This window comes from Dermacentor albipictus, chromosome 7 (assembly GCF_038994185.2).
Source record: "Dermacentor albipictus isolate Rhodes 1998 colony chromosome 7, USDA_Dalb.pri_finalv2, whole genome shotgun sequence".
NCBI lineage: Eukaryota > Metazoa > Arthropoda > Arachnida > Ixodida > Ixodidae > Dermacentor > Dermacentor albipictus.
In genome coordinates, this window is record NC_091827.1 from 26,449,716 (window position 1) to 26,475,085 (window position 25,370).

The following is a 25,370-nucleotide window of genomic DNA, read 5'->3' on the forward strand; positions in this document are numbered from 1 at the left end:
GCTCTGCGCCACCAGATGGCTTCACCGTGCAGGCCATTCACTTTCGCGCTTCCGCTCACCCGTAAAGCGGCCAGTCCGCTTGCGTTTACGGTAATACCAGACACGCTAAAACTCTTTAAAAGAGAATATAGCGCGTTCAAACAACTTGGTTATTAAATGTTGGTTATGTCTCTACTGTCCAATTTACGCGTTTACTTATCGCTTAATTCGTGTTGGAATCGTGTCGTATTTCACGCGCAATTGCGTTGGTGCCCATCGGATCTCCTTTGCCGTCCGACGACTGATAGGCGCTCGTTGTATTGATCAGAAGGCTCGGCAGCCATGTGCACGCATCTGTGTTTGGCGACTATCTGCCGCTAGGGTCTCCGTGTATTCCCTACTCGACGTCCTGCGGATCCTTGCGGGCAGGACACGACACATTTGGGCGCGACAGCTCCAGCGGGTAACCCAAGTCGTCCGGCATTTCCCAAATGAAATCTGGTTGATTGATTGTTATTGAAGTCTGGGCATTGCAATAAGCCTGAATTCGGGACATTTACTCAAAAGTCTGAACTGTCCCGTTAAATTCGAGACTGTCGGCAGCCTTATGCATACCCGATACACAAAAGTGAGGAGAGCTCGCTAAGAAAGCCATTGTCTCTTTTTTTAAATAGAAACGCACACTTTCTGCTAAAAACGAATTTTATGAGGCCAGTCCTCTACCAATATCCGCGCTTTGCTGCCTTATATAAAGGGCAGGTAATTGCTATGAGAAAAAGCGCGGTGCAGAATGTAAATAGTTGTGTGAGATTTATTTAACCGCTCCATGATAGCTTCGGTTCTCAGATTCCATCATGTGGGTTGGATCTGCACACATTATTTATATATTTTTATTTCAGGTATAAAAGAATAAACCGGCATGTCACTCTGTTTCGTGGGAACAGCTCCTTATTTATTCATATTTCAATAAACATCAAGAAAATGTTTTTTAAAAACTAGGTGGACGATTGAACGACCACGCGAACAGAGAAAAACATGAAGAATCAAATCTGTCGCGAGAGTTCGGCAAAAAGAAGCTTTGCCCAACGCGAACCACTTATTGAAAAGGCACATCAAATTTGCTACTATGCGCCATGCGATGACAAGAGCCTCGCGTCAATAATCTGCCAAGTTGCAACGAGCTTTCGGTTACTACATCCACTGGTAGGCTGTTTCGAGGACGTCTTGGGTACAAAATTTACATCTAGAGCAATTACAATCTAGAGCATTTACAATCTAGAGCTTTTCAGCATTTATTTTTTTTGCCGACCACGCTGTATGCTGCCGGTAAATCTCTGATTCATTGTGTGCCCTGGGGGTACAATAAATAAGCAAATTAATTAAATAAATTCGATACAACTAATGGCGATGCGGACAAATATGTTTGCTTTCACCCCGTACATTGTGTAACCTAATTCGATCTTTTTGTTTATCCACTCCAAAAGTCTCAAATTTCATGACCTGCAGGTTTTTATGTATAGGTCGGCTGCCATTCGAAATTGTTTCCTGGGCATTAAGTTTCGTCCACAGAATACTTTTATCCCTCAAAGTGCGAAGTGCGGTCTCCCGAGTAGCGAAGCCAACACAAAGGCACTGCAGGGATTCCCCCAACCATTTCTTGTCATCATACCTCTGCCAAACGCAGCCAATGCGAACTCCTAGCGTATCGCATTCGTGGGAACGGGTGTAATGCTCTAAGAACGCAAACGGCGTTGATGGGACCGGAGAAGGCACTTCGGAACGTAATAAGTTCGCCACCAAGTCACAAGGAGATTGGTGTGAACGCCGGTGCATCGCATCGAAGGAAACAGACGGCTGCTACCAAGTGCTCACCTCCAGTACTCGAAGGAACGCAATTACGGTAAACGGCTTCCAACTTTTTTTTTTAGGGTGAAAGGTAATGCGCCACGTGTCAACGCTGTCGCGTTGTAATCAACACGACGCGCTAAGGAATGCGACACGCTGCAGTCGAATTATTGTGAATGAGGTTAGCGCGTTCGTGCACAGCTACGAAAATTGTTTTAGGGTCCCTCTTATGGACAGATGGATGGATGCAATGAGCGTCCCCTTTGAAATGGGGTGGTGGGTTGCCCCACCAAGCTCTCGTCCTCTTTTTTTTTTAATGATTACCCCACAAAACTGTCAACGATTGCTTGGTTGAATGTTTATTGCATCGAAGACGCTGAACTAGCTTTTGCTTGTTTCTTCTTTTATGTAAGAATCTGTCCATAATAAATGCTTTTTATGCACAACTCTAAATCACTACCGCAATGTCAACAAACGATTTATAACGAAGAACTGCATGATAGAGATAGGCAAGAAAAATAAATTACTCGAACTCTTCAAAACAACAGACAGCGGATTGTCCCAAAATATTCAAAGCACAAAGCTTATTACGGAGCAAGAATATTGCAGAATATTAGCAAGCAGCGTTTTACTAATTTCAGCGCGAAAACCAAGTGATGCATTTCACAACGCAAACGAAGGACTTACGAAGTTATCAGTCTGGTCTACAGCAATTTCTCTTGTAGTAAATGCTACCAAGGCAAAAACTGCCTTTGGGACCTATGAATCGCAAAACTGATAAATAAGTTGTACTGGAGTTTTGAAATTTATGTTTTACTGGTAACTACATTTAAGTGTTTAGGCGTTCTTTTCGAAGAGCACGTGGCATGGGATCCTTATAAGCGGAAGCTACATCAAATAAATTGTTTCGGGTCGCCGGTGTTCTTTCTAATCTAAGTTACTCAGACCCAGCTTCTTCTTTATAACTCTCTGTTTCTGTTGGCTTTATTATACTATAATCCAGCGTTAGATACTACAACTGTTTCCAACATAAAAAAATACGCATAGTACAATAAAAATGACTATTCGAGCGATCGCAAATGCGCCATGCGAAATACATTCATAACCACTTTTCAGATATTTGCATTTACTATACCTTCCTAAACTTTTCGAGCGTATACATTCGTTAGGCGCTACGAAATGGAACTCGGGATAAATTATAATTCCTTCCAGAATATGTGCCTGGTTGAGACATGACCAAAATACACGTGGTATTCGATTTCATTAAATGTGGGAAGTGCCCCGTTGCAGAGCTCACTATGGTGTCCAAAGATTGTGCATGCAGCTATACAATCTACTAAAATAAATAACTTATATTACGTATGCCCCATATTAGTCGTTTATTTTACATCGTTTTTTTTCCCACATGTTTGTGCCTCAAGCATGGATTTACTGCTTGTTTTGTTATTCTTGTAATGTACTTAGCTCATCGAATAACTTCGTTATTTTTTACACGCTACGAGCACTTATTCTGTCATGGCTGAAGTTTCCCACATTGTTTCTTTTCTCTTTTTTTTGTTAAACTGCGCTCGTGTGATATGTCTACTTGGACGTACGTACACTGTAAAAAAAATTTCTTCAGTTTACGGTCAAAGCTGTAGGTAAAACGTTGCCGGACACTTTTCCGTCAAATGAAAAACGGTGTTTCCGTAAAACGGACAGGCCGTAAAAATTATTTCCGTTAAATGGAAAACGGTGTTTCCGTAAAACGGACAGGCCGTAAAATTATTTCCGTTAAATGGAAAACGGTGTTTCCGTAAAACGGACAGGCCGTAAAATTATTTCCGTTAAATGGAAAACGGTGAGCTCCGTAGTTGTGATAACAGAATTGACCGTATTTTGCAAGTAAGAAAAACGGTGAGTTCCGTAAAACGGAAATGCTGTAAATTGAGCCCCGTACTTGTGATTATAGTACATGACCGTACTTCGGTAATGAAGAAACGGGGACTTGAATGCTCGTGTTCTTGAGCCAAATTGTTTCGTTCATTGGAATAAGTTATTTTGGGCAATGAACCACCCAAGTCGTACATTAGAACGTGGATAACTTGCAACATCATTTAAGATATAGCTGGAAATGGGGCAGAAATCATAGCACACAGGAAATACACCAGACAGAACGTGCTGTGTTTGCATGTTTCCTCCTAGTGTAATTGTTTTCTACACCGCTTATTCTTCGTGTCAGTGTTGTCATGTTGCACTTGGGTTCTACACCCAACATGTACACAGCATACATACAGATTTGTGTTCGAGAAACAACAAGCCACTTGAATCTGAAAAAACCTGTGTTTATTCTGCTTTACTGAAAAAAGCAGTGTATGAGAAAGGGCTAGTTGGTATTCCATGCTGAAGTGACCATCGCAAGAGTGAACGCAAGACACTAAAAAGGTGACAAGAACAGGTACGAACTTCCAATTGGTGTTTATTACGAAAAGGCATGTATATATACTCTTGTGCACTTGATCATAATCAGTTACAAGAGGGGCGGCCTCCCACATACAGACCCCAGGTATGCAAATTCTTTAATGTCAACGCTAGGGATAGTTTGCTAACGCAGTTGCCTTATGCGATATCTGCCCCCTCAATGATGGGCCTAGTGCTTTCTTGTGCGTTGCTTGCTATTATTTGGTTTTTCAGAGTGCATGACATTTGCATTGGGAGTTGTGGATTCCAAGGAAACCCTCTCTCCCTTTTGTACTTCTGTATTATGTTCCTGTAGTCTCATATTTAGGCACCTTCCCGTTTGTCCCACGTAACGCTGCCCACAGAAAAGAGGTGTGCTATTCACTACTCCCCCTGAGCATTTCGACGAAACCTTTTCTGTGAGCAATGTTGCATTAAATTGATTGTCTGCTGACAGGGCTGGTTTTGGCACATAACTGAGATAACTTGATGGGTGCGGGAAAAACGACCGAAACTCCCGCCCTTTGGCCTATTTTCTTTAGTTTATGCAAGATAGCGTAATGTATGGGATGACTGCTAGATTCCTGTGAACAGTATCACATAGGTGTAACTAAAGAAAATAGGCCAAAGGACTGCAGTCTTGGTCATTTCTTCCGCGCCCCGCAAGCTATCCAAGTTATGCGCCAAAACCAGCCCTGTCAGCAGACAATCAAAATCATGCAACATTGTGCACAGAAAGGGTTTCATCAAATGCTCAAGAGGAATAGTGTATAGCATACCTCCTTCCTGCAGGCAGCGTTACGTGGGACAAATGGGAAGTTCCCTAAACTTGAGACTACAGGAACATAATCGGAAAGTACAAAACGGGAAAGGAGGTTTCCTTGGAGTCCATTGCTGCCAATGCAAATGTCATCGACTGTTTGAAAAAACAGAAATAATAGCAAGCAGTGTGAAAGAAAACACTAGACTCATCATTGAGGCAGCGGCTATTGCAGAATGCAACAGCGTTAACAAGCCATCCCTATAGCACTGACTGTTAAAGAATCTGAATATCTGGGGTCTGTATGCAGGAAGCCGCCTTAGGCCTTGGTGCGCTTGTTTATTTGTGATGACCATGTTGACTTGCACGATTGTAACAGATTATGATCAAGTGTGCAAGAGTACATATACATACCTTTTTGTAATGAACACCGGTTGGAAGTTTACGCCTGTCCTTGTCGCCTTTTTAGTGTCCCGTGTCCAGTTTTGCGCAAGTCCTTTCCGCATAGACACTAGAAATTGGCTGACTAGAGGAAGGATTGGTTGAGACTTGGAATGACTGGCTGCTTGCAGAGGCCTTCGGCTTTGCCTGAAAAGTAAGAAACACCAATCAATTAAGGCTGTTCAATTATTTACCATCATCATCACTACTGTTACTCAGATAAACAATGATTTCGTATTCACAACTGTCACTACAAGTGCTCTTGTCAAAAGAAATGGTTCAGACTCAGCCATGTTGGTATATATTCATTCGTAGCCTTATAGCATAAAAAGCTTCAGATAGAAAGGACCCAAGTCAATTGATGGTTTGCTTGGAACAGTCAAAGATGTCACGTGCACATTATGACATTCGGAGATTACATCTCCCATATTTAGGTAGAGCTGCCATGGCCACATACTGCAGACCATAGTTTTCAACTTTCACTGCTCCATTAAACAACCTTGCAGATTTTACTGTTTCCCAAAACAATTAAGCACTCTTGAAACAAGCGCAAACCATGCATGTTGTTTACTTCCGACGCAGAACAAGCAAGCCAAAGATATTGTCCAGCTGACAGGCTGGTAGAATAGCGACAATACAAAAAAACCATGCTTGCACCACAACTGTGTCACAACAGCTGTCAGCCCCTTTCGGATATGGTTTGTTGTGTCACGGAAGAAGTATCAATGTGTAATATTCTTTTTACTCAAGCAGTGAAAATTGAAAGTTACGGTCGTGAATGTATCAACATACCCTTCCCATCTTCATAAAAAGTTATAATATTGCACTGTGTTCACCAAAAAATTTGCCCTTTTTGTAAAGAAGCCTGCAATTATACCTGCACCCCATACATGGCTCTGGCAGGCAGTACTGTTTATTCTGTCCGTTTCTTGACTTGCAATCCCATAACGAAACAAATAATGCAACATATTTTTCTAGATTGCATTGCTTCATGCAAATGCGCTTAATTCGGGAAATTTCTGAAATGAATCAAGCCTCTCCTAAAAAATTTTAGAGTAATTCATTAACATGCCTAAACATGAGCACTTCCCATAGATTTTGAGAGCCAATGAGGACAGAGCTATTTGCTCAAATTTCTGCGACTCATGGGAACAGGATGGCCAAATTCCGTGCTGTTAGTAAATGCAAAGAAAAAAAACTTTGGTCAATTTGTGCAATGTTTCGTTCCAAAATTTTTCTTCTTTATACCGTAGAGGGGATACTCTGTGGTAATTAGTTGAAATTATTGCTATTGGCCTGCAGTCTGGTACAAAATATTTTTAAACCCGCAGCGACAACACTATTTCCTTCGGATCTATCCAAAATGCAGATTCGGTAAAATCCAGGAAAAATGCTTCTAACTAAACAGTTCATTCTATATTGTTTTTTGCAGAGACACCTGTTTTTTTTCTTGGAAAACTAAGGTTAATTTCATTGTCGCCAGGCTCGGGCAGCAAAATAAACTTTTAAATCAAAATTAAAAGTGATCGCCAGGCATGTCCAGTTGAACTTATCTGAACATGCCCTACTGTCTGCAGTACACATGTTGCCACTTTAAAGGCCTGCAAGAAGGCACCAGTTATATTTTCTAGGGCAAGAAGGCAATGAAGTATGTTACTTAAGGCAGTCACAGGAGTCCTGGATCAGTAGGAGAAAATTTAAAGACTATAAATTGTTTAGAAGACTTAAGTCACACATTACTGAGTCACCGTCTATAGCTTACCATTAGTCTTAAAAGTACCATCATTGCATTGTGATAAAACTAACCTAAGAGACTGAAACCTGGCATGATAAAAATGGAGCTTGAGAATGAAGGTTTGCTCAACAAGCAACTGAACGACAAAAAATGATATGCATGATAAATTTAAAAAAGCCGCTGTTGAGCACGGTAGAGAACTAGGCACCATGAAGATATTTGTAAATATGCAAGCATAGGATGGAGTCAGTTGGCGCAAGCCATATATATTTACAGATTACTAGGAAAGGCCTTCATCCCGCAGTGGACATAATGTATGTGAGAGCGTATGTATGTCTGCGCCCCTTCGATTATGCAGTCCCAGACTGTCCACAAACCACCTGCGGCTTCTGATCTCGCTAGCATTGACAGAAGGGCGCATCACAGTCATGTGATCCCGCTGCCTGGGACTGTCCGAGGTTTTGTTTGAAAGCACCGCGATTGGAGGTCGCTCTCCTGGCTGCTGTTGTCCGCTATTAGCTACTTAAATTATGGGGTTTTACGCGCCAAATCCACTTTCTGATTACGAGGCAAGCCGTAGTGGAGGACTCTGGAAATTTCGACCACCTGGGGTTCGTTAGCGTGCACCTAGATCTAAGTACATGGGTGTTTTCATATTTTGCCCCCATTGATATGCGGCCACCGTGGACGGGATTCAATCCCGTGACCTCATGCTTTTAGCTACTTGTAGATTGACTCTACCCAGCAAATTCAGTAGCGTGGTCATCAAAATAATGCAGTCTCAGAGGCCATGTCGCCGGCACAACCATAAAGCTTGCATAATGGAATCGCAGCCTGAGCACATTGAACATGTTAACAAAGCTCAGTTTACATCGTGCTCTCGCTCTTCGGGCCCCTTAACCGCTGTATTTAAGCCAGCTCATTCATTTCCTGTAAAATTTAAGCGTCATTGCCACACAAAAATAAGCAAAAGCACGGTTGTGCCAGATCACTGTTCACCCACAAAGCACAGGCCGATATCCTCAAAGCTTGTGAAACCGTCTACTAAAGGCCTGACGTGTGTCTAGGACAAAGCGCGTCTACACTGTCTACTAATCCTGCACATCCAAAAGCAAAATTTCGAATTTGGGTAACAGAAGGGATCAGCACACATGACAACAGCAATCGGTGAAGCTCTGATTATACAGGTTGTCCCACATAACTTGAGCCAAACGATAAAAATATGCAAGTGTGACGTAGCTCGACAGAACCAAGGTAATGTTGTTTGCCGTCGCTTGGAGATACTCGGATATTTTTTCATTCCACCAAAATACATATTTCAACTTCGTTAATTAATCAACTTTTCAAATATTATAATAGATTAGAAGCGTCCATGAGAAAATTGTAGAGCAACATGAAAAGCTCCCCATACAGCTTTGTGTTGTTCGAGACATGCTGCGTAGAAGTGTTTTTTTCGAGAAAGAAGCTCGCGAATACACGCAAAGTGCTGCGAATGTACAGTCACGCAACAATTTAGTGTGTATTTGCAGGCTTCTTTCACGCTAGGAAAAACACTTTTATGTAGCATGTATTATTCATAATATTTGAGAATTTCATTAATTACCGAATACTAATTATTTAATCTGGCAAAATGAAAAAAAAATGAGTATTTCGAAGCGAGGGCAAACAACATTACCTTGGTTCTGTCCAGTTATGTGGCATTTGCATATTTTTAATGTTTGGCTCAAGTTACGTGAAACACCCTGTATGCCATGCCAGCTACCAGCATTAAATATCTACATGCAATATGATACGTTTCCTCGTCCACCAGTTTCACTCATCTGAAAAGCGAAATCTACCTGTTTACTATGCATATAGCAATGAGCATGACAGATTTCACGAAACACATCAAGAAAAGCAAGCATTTGCGCCTGATCACTGTGCTTTGTCTTAAAAAACACAAGGACTAAGGTTGCAGCAATTAGACCACTCATGAAAACCTCGCATTATGGCACACGAAGCATCGATTTAACGGAAGCGATAGCTGAGTGCATGATATTTGCTGTCTGGAATGCGCAAAGTACACATAAACACACAGCCTCTTTTAAAACATGGCGTCAAGCCCGCGTGCATCTTTTAAAGACAGCCGCCGTCTGCTAGCTACTTGCATATGTCAGAACAAATATCTGCTGACAGCTCTGAGAGTCCGCAGAGTCTGTGACTTCTGGTAAAACGAATGCGATACTGGGTGCTCTCGGACTGGTGGATGGGGCGTCCGAAGCTGATTGAGAAAATCGAATGCGGGACAGCAGTGCTAAGCAGTCCAGGACTGTCAAGGACTGATAATCGAAGAGGCCCACTAATGCTTTGTGTTCCTATCCTATGTAATCTCTTCATACTGGTCAGCTCAAGCTGCATGGCAAAGAAGCCCCTAGTTAGTGCTCTGAAGACAAGCCTCTTGCCCAAACATTGGCTATAGAGACAACCATCGTTCGGCAACTGTTGATCTGTTCATAGAAGTGAGAATTCCGCGACAAACTTTCCAATGAAGTAAGCAATATGATGATGAACTTGTTTCATAAAACTTCATAAGTACAGCTGACCTTTGACTCACTTTTGCATGTAAGTAAATATTATGAAATTGTCGCTGTGAACAGTTGTCCCCGACTGCTGTACACTTGTGAAAAAAATTAACCGTATTTGAAAGTTTGTATAATTAGCCAGGAGAGCCGCACTTGCTGTATGGCTCATCATCTAATTTGGAAAAAAATTCAGCAGTGAGCAGCAATTGTATCACTAATGACCTTGAACATCTTTTATAATTATTAATTTGTAAACACCTGTTGTCGAACAGCCCACTTACTGAAGTTTTGAACACATTGTACACAATTATAGCACGTACTACACAAAATAAGATCTGTAATAGACCTTACCAAATACAATATTAGTGTGGCGGCAGGTCAAATGGCTCCTCAGCAATGCTTGCGTCCTTCCTGGGAGAACAAAAGACGACATTAGGCTTACACTGGCAGCACCAAACCACATAATTTAAGTTGCAAACAAGTGCCCCAGAACATAGGAAGTTCTAATTAGATATGGTCAACCTGCTTAACCATGTCACAGACATTGAATGACAGAATGTACATTTATAGAGCCTCAACTCTATGAAATACATGCTAATACAAACATGCTAGTACACAGAATCAAATTGGATGCATGAAAATTCTCAGTAGACTTTTATTTCCTAGCAACCACAAGTTGCTCTTTGTGAAGTGCAACAAGTGAGTGTCTAACCTACACTAAGAAGGTGGAAAATTCGGGATCCTTTCTGGTGAATAACTAACCATATCTCTACCGGCACCCAGCAATACAAAGGTGAATTGTTAGCATTATATTGATTAAAGAAATAGTTCAGTGCTACCAAGCAAGTACAATAAATAAATTATTTCGAATTCATCTTCATGTCAGGCTAATCAAGTTAATTTTCTTTGGTTCACATGAGAGAATGGTTCGAAAAAAATATTGGAATCTGTCAACAATGTTGAAGCAATTTTATGACGGCCTGCAGATAGCAGTTGTTCAAATAAGACCTGGGGCAGGAGGAGAAAAGACAAAGAAGTGTGATAAAACAAAATGGGGCCTGTGCTGTGCAGCTACTAAATGCAGTTTTATTAAAGTATGATGTGCAAAACAGCATATGTAAGAGATGCGAGACCCTCAGCTAGTATTTTGCAATGTTGTTACGGGAAATTGTTTCAAGGAGCATGACTCCTTAACCGTTCTAGGGTCAATGACGTAAATATACCGCACCGCGAAGTACAAAAATGGTCGATGCCGTATATTTACGGCGCTGTCTGTAGGTTTAAAAAGCACGACAATTTCCTAACCTTTTCTTTTCTGTCATGTGCTGCCACTATGTGGAAATACAGGGAATTTCTCTTGCACGCCTCACTCTCTCAGTTTTCGTTGCATGGTTTGTTTTAGCGCTAGTTTGCTCCTGCGCGTCTATGTACTACCGCTTGCGCATTGGCGTGCGTGCGGGCAGGTGGCGGTTTGGGTTTTGTTTTCGCAGGCGGTTTTGGCTTCTTGCGCTTGCAAAACTGATGGCTATCTTGTTACTAATCGCTCAAAAGGCTACTGCTTGTTTCTCGCTCATTTAGTGCTCGCAGGGGTGCGCATAGGAAGGATGCTGCTGTGCATGAGCTTCTGTTGCTCCTTTTCTTTTTTTTTGAGATTCGCGAAAACTAATTGCATCTGGCTGGCAATAAGATGAAGATTAGCGGAAGTTTGTACACGTTTTGCTTTTTTGATGGGCACACAACCGCACAGTTTTCTTGAGTGCGTGCACCTACACAGTTCGATTATGCTATGGATGTACTATCATAAGCAATATGAAAGGGAACACAGGAACGTGTGGCAAACAGACTCGGAGCGATACGCGGATGGCGCTGTGAAAAACGAAGGGGGAAAGGAGAGCGCTCTTCCACTAACTGTTGGCACTCCCACCACGCTGGTATTTCTACAAAGGAGCAGCTTACGTCATGGATCGTCCAACAGCCGATAAGACGGTGAGATCATCGCCAGTGACTTACACCTATTCACTTTCTTTTCTTTCATTCTCTTTTTTTCTTCGTGCAACCGCTTGATAGTACTCTGAGAAAAAGTTTGCCCTGTATTTCAAACCGATTCTTTATTTGAATAGATGCACTCAGTTGTCAGTGGCACCTCGAACAGCGGCGACGCTCGAACCAATGACGACAGAGGAATAGAATAAAGAAAAATTTTAAAAAGAAGAACATTGACAAACTGTCTCTCATGCGACTGTTGCACAAAGTTCGTTCAGAAAAAATTCACGTCGCACACTGCAGTGGCCCACGCAGAGCAGTCAACTCTGAATTTGTAGCCTCAAGATGCCTCGAGTGCCTCTTAAAGAGCGGGAAGATACAATAGAAATGTCTAAAAGAGGTTATACGCAGCGCAATGTTGCTCTCGTGACAAGCCGCCCATTGAAAACGGTCAACCGGATTATCCAGGCTTACCGAGACGAAGGACGCATAAACGATGCACCGCACCGCACACGACCTCGATCAACAACGAACGACCAAGACCTTTGCATCGTGGCTGCCATCAGCGACAAGCCATTTCAAAGTGCAAAAGACGTTCGAGGTGCTCTTGGCTTGAACAACTTGAGCGACAGCACGGTACGACAAAGGCTTAGAGAAGCAGGACTGCAAAGTCACATCGCCGCACAGAAACCTCTGCTCACCGCAGCCAACAAAGCGGCTCGCCTGAGGTTCGCTATGAACACCGCAGCTGGAGTGAGAGTAAGTAGAAGTATGTAGTTTTCTCTGATGAGTTCACGTTCTCGAGCCGCTGGGACCAACGAAAGAGAGTGTGGTGGACCGCTAACACACGCTTTAGTCCGCAGAATATCCAGGAGGTGGCCGCCAGTGGACACGTGTCTGTGAATGTCTGGGGGGCGATTTCCCACGCAGGCCTAGGCCCACTGGTGAGAATTGATGGGAGGTTCACCAGTGCTGCGTATTGCACTCTGCTCGAGCACCAGATGATCCCCTATGTGTTGAACAGGCCGCACCCGGATGGGTGTTATTTTTACCAGCAGGACTTGTCTCGCGTTCACACATCGAAGGACGTGGCGCGCCTTTTGGAAGAGCGAGGGGTAATGCAACTTCAGTGGTGTGAGAAGGGTGCCGACATGAACGTTATAGAGCACATTTGGGGCCATATGAAAGTGAACCTTTCGAAGAGCTCACTAGAACTGGCGAACTCCGACCAACTATGGGAAGCAATAGAACATGAGTGGAAGCCCGCCTTCAGCGTGATACCGCATTCATCGAGGCTGTCTACGCATCTTTGCCTCAAAGAATGGAGGCCGTCGTTAAGTCGACGGCGGCATCACGCGTTATTAGGCCACCAACGAACAAAGCAAAGGACGAGGATAAGCTGCGATAACGCTACTGCCTTATTTCATTTGCTTCAATATCTTTTTAATATTCGGCAAGTGCCAATAAATTTATTTTGAACTCACCCTTAAAGACAATTTTTTCCCAGTTTAGAAGATTTACCACAAATCAATATCGAAGTCCGAAACAGTGCTATCTTTTGTAATGATTCGACGCAAAAGATTACCAGTGACGCAATATCGAACAGTGTTATCACTGTCTGCTGGCTATGTGAAATTCCGCACTTTGCAGATGCATGGCGGGAGTGCGAACAATTGTTACAACAGCGTCCCCCTTTCCACTTTGTTTCTGATGGTGGCCGCTGCGTATCACCCATATAGCTGGATCTGAGGGTGTTTTCTACGCGTTCCTGTGTTCCCTTAGATATTGCTCATAATAGTACGTATTAGTGTAAGAGCAGGAACATTTGAGTCTTGCAAAGTATTCTCGTGTGCACATTTTCAAAGCCCTGAACTATAACAATGTAACAAATTTTTTACTCTTATAGGTTTATTTCCTTTTTTATAATTGTTATTCATGAATAAAGAGTACATATAGTATACCACGCAAAATAATTTTTATCTGGCTTTACGGACACCCTAGAAAAATTACGGTAATTTTTTTTTCGAAATAAATCCCTAAGAATTGGAATCTGCAATAAAAAAAATCGACCCTGGGCGGTCGAATATGGCGAAAAAGATCGACCCTCAAAGGGTTAATTATATTCATGTAATCTTTAGAAACGGATGGCATAAAGGACATACTTGTTGACAGTTTCATGCGAGTCATGAACACGATGCACGCGGGAGTTAAGCATCTTTAAAAAATGCTCTAGAAACTTGCTAAAAGCAAGTTTCTATACCCTCTCACAACACCGAGCTTCACCTACAAGTGTTGTAACATTTCCTTGCAACGTGCAGCACTGTTTTCACAGACATAGTTTGAATCACTGTGTCACAAGCTCTGGAAACAAAAGTGCATACATAAGTGCTAAACAAGCACACATGATGCCCTACCCCTACCCCTACTGCACAGACACATTTATCTACACCAACACATGTAGATGGATTATGTCATCCATTTGGTAGCTTCTGATCATGTTCCAAAGCATGAATCTCATAACTGCAAATTCTATAAGAATGTGACACCGACTGATTACTTGGGGACAACATGAAAAGACAGAAGGCCAAACAACACGAGCGCAGGCTAAGACTTTTGGTTAATTGCGCACGCACGCGCGCACACACACACACAAACAAATATTAGGCTTATTTGTCCTGCCTAGTTGCAGCAGCAGGACAGCGGGATGTTGTAAACAACTACGCAGTTAAACTGCTGCATGTGCCTCTTGCTACTTTGCGTCAAGGCCTGGTCTGATTCACCTTTTTGAACACAGATTTTGAGACTATGGCTGACCTTCTGAATGTGATCTAACAGTGGTCACACCACTGTAGGCCAATGTTAGACCTAGGTATAGAAGTTCTCAACTTGTTGAGGATGCTATTTCGTGCTTCTGTGACAGAGCTTCACAGTCGAACGGTGCGCCGATGTAAAAGGCAGAATTCCCTCCTTTAAAGACGGGGCATAGATGCAGTGCACATGACACTCACCAAAGAAAACAATGAGGTCAAGAAATGGAAGATCACTGTCTAGTGGTAGTTTTCCAGTAGAACACGATGTGGGGCTACTTGGTGAAGGGTTTCAGAAGATGAAGCGCCAACAGAGACAACACAGTAAGAAAGAACAAAGACAGGACAAGGTGCTACTTGCAACTGTTTATTGAGGTCAAAAGCAGCTGAATATATAGCCATGGGGAGAAGGGGAAGAAAAAAACAGAAGCATTGCTTGTGTGAAGGTGCACGCGCGAGAACACAGAAGATGAAGGGAATCATAAGATTAGCCAAAATCTAAAACTTATCTAAAAACATGCATTCATTTGTGCAAATATTCAGACAGGCATGCTGACACAGGCATCCCCTCTATTCTTAATCTGGTTGGCCTCGAACAGTTCACGTGCCACAGTGTATTTGCTGTTAAGCACTATCGTTGTATCCTGAAGCCTTGTTTCACATACTTGCTTATTCTCATTCCTGCAGGCCTTGCAATGAAGTGGCAAGTTAAAGCCATAACTATTTTTCAGCGAAAGCTTGTGCTCCCACAGGTGTTCGCTGATACATGAGCCAGTTTGTCCGATATACTCTTTCCCACACTTCCACGGTATACGACCGCTTCTTCACACTTCACAAAAGGATTTGTATGTTTAATAGAACACTCTACTTTTAGAGTCATGAGATCCAATCAGGCGGCACGAAGTAGCAAGCTTTCGGGGTGCAGCAAAAACTACAGGAATTTTATATTTAGCGGCGACGTGTTTAAAATTACGCGCCACTTCGTGAGAATACGGTATCGCCACTGGATAAGGCAGAAATTCCTTGCGGGCATGAGGTCGGTATACCGACCCTGCAATTAATTGTTGCAGTATAAGTCTATGCACTCCAAGACTGTTAAATGTGCGATTGCCACTATGTGCCTTGAATTTACCCTTAAAAAATTGTGCTGTCATAAGGCACACAAAACCTTTGACGAACAGATTTTGAAGTTGAAGAAAGCTGCCTTTCCTTGTTTGGTTTTGAGCAAAGTTTCAGAGGCATTGTTGAAAAAGGTGCAAAAAGAAAGAAACTGAAGCAGTGAAGAAGGTCAAACATTGGAAAAGAAAGCTAAACCAGTGGTGATACTGTATTCTCACAAAGCAGCGCATAATCTTAAACATGTCATCGTGAAATACAAAATTCCTGTGGTTTTTTCCGAGCCCCAAAAACTTGCTACTTTGTGCCGTCTGATTGGATATGATGACTAAGAAAGTAGAGTGTTCTAGTAAACACACAAACCCTTTTGTGAAGTACGGAGAAGGGGTCGTATACGGCATACCGCTGAAGTGTGGGAAGGAGTAAACCGGACAAACTGGCCAATGTATTAATGAACGCCTGCAGGAGCACAAGCTTTCACTCAAAAATGGTTATGGCTCAATCTTGCTGCTTCATTGCAAGGCATGTGAGAATGAGAATAAGCAAGTACGTGAAGCAAGGCTTCCTGATACAACAATCATGTTTAAAAGCAATGACACTGTGGCACGTGAACTTTTGGAGGCCAACCAGACTAAGAAAAGAGGGGACGCCTGTGTCGACACTCCGTCTCCGACTATTCACAGAAATGAACGCATGTTTTTAGATAAATTTTTGATTTGGTTAATCTTATGATTCCCTTCATATACATCTTACATATTTTTGCACATGCGCATTCACATAATCAGTGCGTATTTTTTTTCTCTTCCCCCTCTCTTCATGGCTATATATTCAGTGCTTTTGACCTCAATAAACAGTTGCAAGTAGCACCTTGTCCTGTCTTTATTTTTTCTGACTGTGCTTTCTCTGTTGGCACTTCATCTATTGAAATGTAGTTTTCCCCCTTCCATGAGCTCATCTAGCACTGTAGAGAAGACAGAAAACAAATCACTCAACCCATTTAGTAGCCTTACTTCACGTCATATAGGGTAAAATGTTTCCAATGAAGCAGAATACCTTTACTACGCTGGTTCTTACAGCAGCTAGTGTTTTACGACTAGCTGACAGTGTTCTCGGCAGTGAAAAGTCGCAATTAAAGTGGTTGAGCAACATTTTAATGTCTCCTACAAAGTGCCACGCATGTTCAAGTAAGCAAAACTACTACTGAAAGGCAAGCTCCACTATCTGGACCTGAAGATTTTCTGTGGTGAGCATCGAGCTGGAGCTATTCCTTGCACTCAAAGGTGTTTTTAACTTTTCTATTGGTGCACCTGAACACTGAAGCATGTTGTTGCTACAGGAACACCAGAGAGCACATTTAACCTTTGGTACCACCCCGACGTGGAGGGGAGCTTCCATAACCAAGTACAATGTTTGCTTTTAACAGTGTGTTCGCACTGCCTTTTAGCATGCATTGCCAAGAAGCATTTAATGGAGTTGAAAGTAGTTGACGTCTCAGGTCAGACAACTTCGAGAAAGCCAAGGCCTATGACTGTTATGCAATCTGTACACAAAGGCAACCATCAATTCAAGCAAATTGCTCAGAGAGTTGAAACTACCTTTTTATTTTCAGGGCCAAGCAATCTGGGCATGTACAAAATGTTAACCGGACCAGGGCAACACGTGAAGTTTACATCAAAAAGTATGTGCTGGAGTTCATAGGTACTACGGTGGGTGCTGTTTACAATATCCCACTGTCCTGCAGCCGCAATTATGTAGGACAAACCGGCCGACGACTCAAGGATTATCTTACAAAACATGCACAGACCCTTGACACAACATGGGGGAGCAACATAGCTATTGATGCTGCTTTGTGCAGTTGTACACCAAATTTTCAGCAGTGAAGTATCTTCATGACACATTTTCATAGCAGACATAACTTTCAGAATAGCTCCCACTATGCTAGCGTGCCATCACTTAACCTGCTTGGCAAATTGAAGTATTCAGATCAACCTGCCGAACGTTCTGAATTGGGCTGCTTGGTGCATGTTTAGAAGGGAACCGAACAGGGCTACAGACAGGACAAAGGGAATATGTTGCTGTGTACAACGCTGTCACTTCATACTGGCAGTAGCACTGTTCGTTCCCTTTTAAATATTCATATCTTTTGGTCGCCTGACCACGCAACGCAGCTGTGAGCTCAGGCTATAATTTTACATTGTTACATTGCCTTCTAATGTTGCACTTAATTACATCATCGCATACTCACCTGTTATAGTTAGCTCAACACTAGCTCACAGTGAGCTTATTCGTGGCTAATCTTAGTTACCATGGGGCCCATGCATGACAGTGCTAACAATCAGTGTGCAGTGTTGTTGCATACTCATTAAGCCAACACTAGACAAACAGTTATTTTATTGGTGCATGTTTTATCTGTTGCCTCAAATCTTGAACTCTGGCACTATAAGTGTTTTTTAAACACCACTCATATGTGCAACCAAGTCAGGTACGAAACAATATCCCTTTCAAGTCGACGTGCTCATACTGAACCAATTTGTTGCCACAGGAAAACAAATCATCAATTATCCTTTGAATGCATCTGCAAAAATTACTCTACTTGCATAGACCTCGTCATTCCACCAACATTTGCAGTCACTGTCTATTAAGACTGCATATGCAAGACAGATATACAATAGAATGGCACAGCTTACCAGAACAAAGAGCACCACTAGACAGACTGCTGTGGCACACTTTCTCAGGCCTACTGGCTGAGAAACTGAGCACAAACCGGCACACAGACATCCTTCAGTGGTGCAATAGCTGCAATGGAAGCAAATATTATCAGGTAGTTTCAGACGGTCATCCACAGTAAAGCAAAAACATTTTCATATACAAATACTCTTGCACATAAGCTTGTCACCGAATTACCGATTGCTGTGGTATTGTTTGGTGTCTTCAATTGTATCGTTCAACTCATTTAAAAAAAGACTTCATGAAGCACCTTCTATTCGGCAAAACAGCAGACATTTTGCTCTACATAACTCACATGTATTTTAGAATAATTATTGTATTGATGCCTATATGCTGAAAATTAGTCTACGCAACTAGAGACAGTCAGTATTAGAACCAGCCTTTAACATCAGTGTTGACACATCTTTTGATTTTCTTATACCAGTTTGGAACATTTGTAATTTTGGATGTCCATTACACACTTTTGGGCACCGCTATTCTGTGTCAAGGTTACGTTAAAAATTACTTATCACATGCACTTGCTTTACAATTATGGCCGCAGATGGGCAAAATTTACGTGGCAATCCACTCCCAGATTACGTTAAATGCTGACGTATTGCGTCAGAACGTTGATAGTCAGCCTGGTAGCTGTCTGAAGTAAAAACAAAACAAAAATTCGCGAGACATCTGATGCCGATTACCAGCTAGCAAAATAATCAATTTCTTCTCCAGCGACCCTTAACGGGTATCCACGCGGACACTTTCAAGTGCGATCGCGCACGATTGCTCGGGCTCGATCCCAAAGTTCCAAGGCACCGTGTTACACCAGTGTTACGTAACACTGCAGATCGCACGAGGTTACGGCAGCAAGCACGCTACACCGTCCATTCATTGTGATGTAGAAGCATCGCATGCAACATGCTCTATGAGGTCTTCATACACAAGCAGACTTTCGATTCCAGAAGCAGTCTTTCAATCACGCATATGAACACAGCGATTATGCACGCCAAGCACACTGCGTCCTAAGCTTAAGGAAAAACAGAATTCCGCTGTGATGCAATGCGTCGCCGAATACGGCTAACATAGTGTTACACCGCGCCGTGAGAGATTGCTAAGGGGAACAGTAACTGCACTTTATTTTGGAATGCCAAGAACACATCACAACGCATTGCAAAATTGGAATGCCAACGTCAGTAAACCAGCTGGCACATACAGCCGATAACGAACTGCTACAGACATCGTCGCTGATGTTGCCTACGCACCTCAATGTACTCTATATGCAATCAGCACAACAAACGCTACACCATTTATCACAGTCTCGCAATGCCGCGGCTTTATCAATCCTCATGGCGGGAATGTCGTTACAGGGCATTGACAGGGCATGCTCACACAACACAGTTGAGCCCGTCACCGGCCATCGCGGTGCATTTCGCACGCGCGACGTGCACCAACAACAAAAAAGGACACTCAAATCACTTACTTGCGTAGCAGTCCATCGTCGATTCCTTCTTATTCTCTCAGTGAAATCCCAAATGCAACAGGTATACCACCACCGCACACCGCCATTTCCAGCCGCTGTCCACTCTATACTGTTGAGGCGGAGAAATGCAACCCGTCGTGTAGAAGCGATGAAGGGTGGTAAGCAGCGCCACCGCTGAAACCTCTTCCGTTTGTGCGTGCGTACTACGATTTGCCTATGAATAATGTTCAAGCAGCGTTACCTATGGTGATATTATGTAACTGCTGGTAAACGTGGGTGGTGTCTTTTCTTTATATTCGTTGCGTGTTGATTTTTCGCTCTTAACATGCTCAGTTGCCCTCCACACGAAATTACGGACGGTTCTCCGTATTTCAAAAAACAGAGCTCACGTCCGTTTTTTTACGTAGAATTCCGCCGTTTTTCATGAAACTGAACGGTCTACGTAATTTTTACGGCAGGTTTGACCGTAAAATTACGGAAATTTTTTACAGTGTACTTTTTCGACTGTTTAATGTATTCGTTTTGTGCAATGCCAATTTTGTCGTCTGATTTGCATCTTCAGTTGCGGTTACCAGTGGACGCTTTAAAGCCCATTATCGAGACTATTTGTTCAATGTTCAAAGCATCATTGGGTTCTGATGTTGAAAATAACACTAAATTAAGTTAACCAGGATATCAGTTGTATCAGCACGCGACCGCCATGCCATAGAAGCCGCGTGGCTAGCCGATAAAGTGTTAAAGCGAGGATGGATGCCACGTGGAAGGTCGAATATGCTGAATATTATTTAAAATCAAATAACGGGATTTTACCGGCCAAAACCACGATTTGATTCTGAAGCACGTCGCAGTGGGGGACCACGGAAATTTGGACCACTTAGGGTGCTTTAACGTGCACCTAAATCTAAGCACACGGGTGTTTTCGCATTTCGCCCCCATCTAAATGCGGCCTCTGTGACTCGGATTCGATCCCGCGACCTCGTGCTTAGCAGTGCAACCCTATAGCCGCTAAGCAACTACGCCGGGTGATATTATTTCGCGTTCACGATTGCTAAAAAGTGCAGTTCGCACTGAAAAGCACGATCGGCAATTAAAGACAATAAATTAGTGCTCTTTAAGTGTGGCTTGAGAGAAACGCCGTCATAACCGGGGGATAAAGGCTTTTAATTTTAAATTGTGCGTGTGGCACTGCTTTTTGCTCGGGATATAGTGCACTGACGACGGAATTCTTTCGAATGGACTTGCTACGCCGGTTTTCTTAGCGGCACCACGTTCAATTTTTCCGTCTGCTGTGGCGATTTCCTGAACTCGAGATCTTTCGTGGGCTGGTATTAGTAGACGATTAAAACCCATCTTAACGTTCCTAGCCGTTATATAAAAGGATTTTTACCATCCTCTGACGCCATTTGGTTGGGTGTCCACAACGTATTTCTACGGATGTATGATAGGCACATTGGAGATGTATATTTCTTATTTTCGAGGCTATTCTACAGTTCAGCCATAGAAAATATAAGAAAGTTATGTGAGGTCTCAGCCTGGATATTATTCAACCAATATAGCGCAAGGAATGCCGCGGATGTGTGAAGAACGACTGGTCAAAATGAGTAAGATCAAAAGGAAGCCTCGTTGTATTCCCACGTGGTTGCGCTCTCTCATTCATAGCGTATTGTTTCGGGCTATACGGCCTATTTGTCGCTCACAAATTATTATGCATACATTCACGAAGTCCTAAACGCAGTGCTCTTATAAACAACCAATGCACCGCAAAGCACGTCCAGTAATTAATTTACTTGTTGTCTATATATGTATTTGTTTTTATTCGGTAAAAAACTTCTTTCGCGGCCTTCCTTACGACCGAAATTTGTTTCCACGCATAACAGTTAGCACTCACAAAAAAAAGGTACTATCTAGGAGGCAAGCTTGTCTCGCCAAATGCTTGTCGTGCATCAGCATCTATGGAAACACCGTGGCGAATTAGGCTAGTCCGTACATAGTCGGCAGGGGGCATCCATGGGTCACGCCAGCTAGCTATAGTATACAAAGGCCACTTGGGAGGCTGCTAGAGTGGGCGTGTCTAATCCAGGTGATTACACCCCCGCAGCGCGAGGTTTCCAAGGCCCCTCCCTTCTAAGAATGCGCTACGCCTGATTATTTGCGAACAAGAACCAGAGTGGCGGAGAATGGATACATGATGGGGGCCTACTTCTTTGCCCTCTCCAGAATGCGCCACGCCTGATCATTTGCGAACAAGAACCAGAGTGGGGGAGAATGGATACATGATGGGGGCCTACTTCTTTGCCCTCTCCAGAATGCGCCACGCCTGATCATTTGCGAACAAGAACCAGAATGGCGGAGAATGGACACATGATGGGGGCCTACGTCATTGCCCTCTCCATAATGCGCCACGGCTGATTATTTGCCAACAATAACCAGAGTGGCGGAGAATGGATACATGATGGGGGCCTACTGCTTTGCTCTCTCCAGAATGCGCCACGCCTGATTATTTGCGAACAAGAACCAGAGTGGCGGAGAATGGATACATGATGGGGGCCTACTGCTTTGCTCTCTCCAGAATGCGCCACGCCTGATTATTTGCGAACAAGAACCAGAGTGGCGGAGAATGGATACATGATGGGGGCCTACTGCTTTGCTCTCTCCAGAATGCGCCACGCCTGATTATTTGCGAACAAGAACCAGAGTGGCGGAGAATGGATACATGATGGGGGCCTACTGCTTTGCTCTCTCCAGAATGCGCCACGCCTGATTATTTGCCAACAAGAACCAGAGTGGCGGAGAATGGATACATGATGGGGGCCAAGTGCTTTGCCCTCTCCAGAACAGAAATCCCAACTCTGCCTTTTTCTTTCCCCTTGACTTTCTTTTGCTCTCATAAGGTGCCCGCCTCACGCTCTCTCCAAATGCCGCCTAGTTATATATAGGAGAGAAAAAAAAAATTTCGCTTCAGACTTGACTGCGACAATTGCTTGCTAGTGGTCGCCTACTCACGACCGCATTACCTACGCCTGCTCGAGTTCGCCATCCCGAAGTCTACGACATCGCCCGTCTCGAGTCTTCGAGCACGCACCATCCATTGCAGCCACAATCTCAGGCCAGTAAGCGAAGTCATCGTCCGCTGAGCTAGCCAAACCAGCCCGCGGAGCCCCGAGCATCATGGGACCATTTCCGCCCGAAGTGTGGACCATGATATTCCGACATCTAGACGCCGCGTCTCTTTTGGCCGTGGCCGAGGCGGTGCCGAAACTGAGGGACTACGCCTTCTACTGGACGATCATCAAGAGCGTCACCTTCGCACCTCAAACAGGCGAGCGAGCAATCGAGAAGTTTCTCGGGGCAATCCGCGAGTGCCACGTTCGACAGCTGCGCTTCACGAACTGCCTCGCATTGTCGTCCGAGGTGATCCTCGACTGTGCCGGCCGCTGCTCCAACCTCCGAGAGCTGCACTGCGTGAACTGCGTCGTGGAACCCGCGGAACTCTTCGACCTCTTGACCCTGAAGCTGCCTGGCGTTGAAAAGCTCGAGTGGTCGCTGCACGAAGACTGCTACTACAGGACTTCGCTGTATAGCCAAGCCGGTAGGCACATTCGCGCCTTCCCCAAGTCGCAGGGACCCAAGATAAAGACCATGTACGTCGAGCTGGTCGTCGGGAGGTCGACCCTCCTTCTCTTGGACCACTTCTTGGCCCGTTGCAGCACGCTGCGCCACCTACAGATGCACGAAATCCGGATGTTGCCGCTTGGTGTGCCGAGCACCGAACCCAGCGTGAGAGAACTGTCAGCCCAGGATAACCATCTGGAAACTTTCAAGCATAGCTGCGAACATCTTCTGCTGCCATGTGACCAGCAAGCTCGGATAGAGGAACGGGCCGAGCAACACCGCACTTTCCACCCAGGAAGCGCAATCTGGGGCAATAGCGACTGCCGGTACAAACCCCAATACTCACGCAGCCTCGTTAACTTCGCCGGCGTCGTGGAAAGGAAGATGTTGCTACAAGGTGTCAAGCAAGCCGTCGTGGTCGTGGAGGCCGACTCGAAAGCCACCCGCCTCTTCGAAGCAGCCGCCACGAAACCCGAGTCGTGGAAGGACCCCACACGCCTCTCGCTCGTCCTGATTGCACCCAAGGGAGTGGACGTCCCAAGGTCCCCGACCGCGCAAAGCGACCACGTGGCCCCGATGAAGCAGTTCTTCGGCGCTTGCCTCTCCCGTATCCTTGAACTCAACTTGTCCGGGTACCACTTCGCCGAAGAATCAGACTGCTGCTCCGTGGTGGCATCGACGCTGTCCAGTCTGCGCTCGCTGGCGCTCTCGCCCTGCGGAGCCAACCGTCAGAACTCTCTGAAGCTGCTCGCCCGCGGCTGCCCCTTTCTCGAGGAGCTCGACGTTGGGTCCGACGCTGCCTCGTCGTGCGCAACCTGCCAGCTTCCCCTGCAGTTTACCGGTCACTGCTTCGCACTACTCCACAAAAGAACCAAGCTGCGCCGACTGGGCATCGACGAGACAGCCAAGGTTGCCAGCCTGAAGTTCCTGGCCGTGTGTCAAGTCGAGGAACTGCGCCTGAGCGTGGACAGCACGAACGCCAAGAGGCTGAAACATTGCTTCAAGACGCTGGCTCGGGTCCTGCACTATAATTCTCGCCTGACTTCCTTGACCCTTCTGGCCAGCAAAGTGACACTTGATCCACGCCTCACATCGACTCTTGGCATGGCCCGTAGCCTGCGCCATCTATGCGTGCTGACTGAGACTCCGACCCCGGACAGTGCGGCGGAGCTGTTTTTCGAGATCATGGAGGCTCGCTTTCCGCAGCTGCAGTCTCTTCACGCACATTACAGGAGCTCCCGGGACACACCGAAAACCCTCACCTGGATTCGCCAATGGAGGCCTGACTACACCGAGCCAACCACCGCAAATTCGCGATCCACCAACGGCCTACTCCTGCGTCACAGCCCCTGTCTTGGACGGCTCTGCAGTGTGACTTCTTTCATTGGGCTAGTCCGGCCAAGAAACCGCTTTTGAGAAGACTTCGTTGTAACAGAAACTTTCGATTTAATTGCAAGGACTGTTTTACAAGTGATAGTGGGTAATTTTTTTAATATGAGGTATTAGAATCCTCTCAACTGTAACCTGTGATGGCAAATCAATGTCTTATGCTAGCTACTGGCCTTTAAATAGCAGCTTCTCTAGTCACAACAGTGTTATGAAATTCCGGCTAAAACTCTATTACATAAAATTAGCAACTTGCTCCCTATTTTTATTCTGATTACAAGTGTAACTCCATGATGAGCACGGCTAAACCAATTGTGCCAAATAAGTATAAGCGTTCGCTACCCTTCGGGTACAGGAACTCTCGCAAAACAGGCCAGCAGTTACTAGTCTCATTATATTCCCTGTGTGCTGTTCTCTTGTACACTGATGTCCTCTGCAATAAACATCTTTCATTACTCACGTTCTATCCGAGTCTGTGGATTTCTGTTCGCGCTCGCCAAATCGAAGTTCGCTTCGTCTG

At 44.3% G+C, this 25,370-nt stretch overlaps 1 long non-coding RNA gene across 1 annotated transcript; it reads right to left on the reverse strand.

Moving 5' to 3' along the window:
* Window positions 1-4,736: 4,736 nt before the first annotated feature.
* On the reverse strand, window positions 4,737-19,944 carry LOC139047360 (uncharacterized). The gene is made up of 4 exons (XR_011507119.1): window positions 19,853-19,944; window positions 18,354-18,462; window positions 10,112-10,171; window positions 4,737-5,611 (listed from the first exon to the last, which is right to left on the reverse strand). It is a non-coding gene; the product is annotated as an uncharacterized lncRNA (long non-coding RNA).
* Window positions 19,945-25,370: the final 5,426 nt, after the last annotated feature.